The sequence below is a fragment of the Mytilus californianus genome, unplaced genomic scaffold, assembly GCF_021869535.1.
Source record: "Mytilus californianus isolate M0D057914Y unplaced genomic scaffold, xbMytCali1.0.p SCAF_3, whole genome shotgun sequence".
Taxonomy (NCBI): Eukaryota; Metazoa; Mollusca; class Bivalvia; order Mytilida; family Mytilidae; genus Mytilus; species Mytilus californianus.
Window position 1 is genome coordinate 36,668,715 of NW_026262679.1, and position 3,212 is coordinate 36,671,926.

Below are 3,212 nucleotides of genomic sequence, written 5' to 3' on the forward strand. Positions count from 1 at the left end.
GTGTAACAACTTTCCGGAGGCGGTTGTCTAGTGGTGGTCTGTTGCTAAGTAAAATATTTTCCTCTATTCAACATACCATCTTTTTAGATTCGTTAATGTATGGAGTTTATATATCTCCCTGTTCCTACAATATTTCAGGGCTTGCAACTGCATATATATATATCAATGACAAATATATTAAGACTGTCCAATATATTGGTCCATGTTTGACTCACTATGAGACAGAAATTGACTCTCCTCTTCAGTGGACCATACGTGACAGTGATATATTAAGACGATGAATAAAAGAAGCTGTGGGGTATGAGTCAATGAGGCAACAACCCAACGAAAAAGATAACCACAATATCCTTTTGAGTTATATCAATCCACCGAATTCTTAATTTAATCAAATACAAGTGTTTTTATATATGTAAGTCTCTGTTAAAACCAACACATTGTTTTAGACTTGGCCGATTTAGAGCTCGACATATGCATGATATAGACACTTACCTATATACTTGAAGACATAGATCAAGTTTCCGCCTTGTTTCGTTGTGGTGTCTGGTTACTATCACATGGACATATATTCTATATCATGCAAGACACAGAGGCGGATTTAGGGGGGCAGGCCGAAGGGGCCCGGACCCCCCTTTTTCGGAAAAATTAATGGTTGATTATATAGGGAATCACTGAAGCATGACTGGAGCAGGCCCCCTCTTAGGCAGTCAGTGGATCCGCCACTGAGACATCATTATTATTTATCGTTTTCTTCTGTATATTGTTTCCATATTTTTTTGTGTTTTCTTGTATGTATTAGCAGAGACATTATACACGTAAGTGGGTATATTATGTCTCTGGCATTAGATACTCCTATCTAAACCTTGAGGGTGCATCTAAACCTTGAGGGGTCTATCTAATTTACACCAAGATATTATTGTCTATGCAGAATGATATTTTTGAATAATTTAGGAGGGGTTCTTTTCAGCGATTTGATCATATGTTATTGAAAAGCATGATGAATGCAGGGTATCCAGTTTCATTTAACGACATCTTGGTGTAAATTGTATTATCAATAATTTGCTGTGGTAAGACAGTTTTGATTATTTTTATTTTATAGGATTACGCGATAAGTATAGTCATCCAAACAAATTCTAAACATGAAGAGTTAGAGAAAAGGGGACTGTGTTCTCAGCACGCCATGCACACTACACCAACATATTGTTTTATAGTAAATTAGCTACATTCTTTCCTTAAATAGATAAGTATAAATTAAATATTACATAATACACCCATGAAAACATAAAAAAATTTCATTGGTCAGCAATCTCCTTTCAATAAAGATGTTTATACATTGAGATAAGTATGCTTTAACATGCATAACAGACAGCAGAATGACTGATGGTACTGATTGTCAAACGAAGGAGCACCAATTCCTGTACATATTGTCTCTAGTGGTTCAATAGTACAGAAAATTACAAGAGCATTGACTCAAATTCATGGCTTATCGTATACATACGATGAAATGAATTTAACACCGAAAAGATTTAAATTAAAGTGATAAATATAGTTTCAGTATTTCAAGCTCTTGATTTCCCAACAGACGTTTAGTTGTGTTTTCGTCATAAATTAAGTATTCCCGTATGGATGTTATAATGAAGACGCGACGCTATAGTCAGTTACAAAAGGTCTCTCTAGAGATATTAGTAACGGCTGTAGATGTGGAATAGAGATGGGATAGATACACGCAAATCTATTGATTACACCGTACCATCAAGACAGTTATTTGTTTAAGATTGTAAAGTATTCATTTGTATAGTCATTTCGTTGCTTCTTGTTATCGAGTACACAGTGCAAGGAAACGGTTTTAGTATTGAAATCATTTTAAGGATATGGAGAGAGAAACATGAATAAAATAAAACATTCGCGTTATGAACGACGGACCATATAATCCAAAACGACCTGTCTCTATGAACGCACAGCGCTACTACTAAAGGGGTATTTAACGACCTTGACTATCCATGAGGGTCTCGCACGGTCGATATTTTGCATAGCGCAGGTGTTAGTGACGGTTTTATAGGCCTAATTAATAGAATTTACCTTTTTGAAATGATACGGTATTTAGATATCGTATATTAAAATTTCATCTTTTCATTTCCCATAGTACCAGTAAAATATGTCATTAATGATTGTTCGTGTGTCTATCCCATCGCATAAAAATACATATTAATTATCAAAATATTATTTAAATATAAAAATGAACTCTCATATCGTTAAAATATTTCGACAATAATTTGTATGACAACCATGAAATATCTGTTTATTCTCATTTACATACTTTAGTATATTTGAAGTCCATAAAATATCTAGTTTCGTGTAAAAGTTATAACACCTATTCTACTCTCAAGTCAGTTTTTAACACCAGTAAAGTTGTAAAAGGAAATGTTTACATATTGTTATATGTATTATTTTCATTATCTTCTTATGTCAAACACGCACGGTTAAAAGTTCCACTATTCTGCATGTATGGTCAGTATCCGACTGGTCTGAAATGCTTTTTGTAGTTATTGATGAGATTTACTATATAAACTTATGCAAATGAAAATTATCAATAACAATTTATAATAATAATACATAAACTGGTCAACAATAAAAAAACGATGCAAGGCAATGGATTTTATGTCTATTTATAAATTTATCGTCATTCCATTCGCCGATATCACACTGCTCAGTCGCACCGTCATTTTCGTATCACGGCTTTGAGATGTGAGCAGAACTTATCAGCGACGTCACAATATTTGAGATGACATTATCAAGCTTATTTTCGCCAAGCGTAAAACAGTTACTGTCTAAGGGAATGGGAAAGACCAGAAAAGGCACGATAAACAGATTATCGGGTTTTCTGCGTATAGATACAGTAAGATATCAACCGCTCGACACACTGTGAAGCTTTTTTTTTCATTCGCTGCGCTCATTCGCAAAGAAAGATTCACAGTGTGGCTCGCGGATGATATTTTACTATATTCATGTGCAGTAAACCCGATAATCTATACATATATATACTATAAAAACTAAGCTTAAAAATGCCCAAATTGTTTTAATGTTCATACAGTGTTTTCTCGTCAAATTCATCGATTTTTAAGGAAAAAACGCAAAACGTTTTATTTGCAAATTAATTGATTGCAGAAACCGATATTTGGTCCAAAACTTGACACATATAAACACGGTCTGCTTAA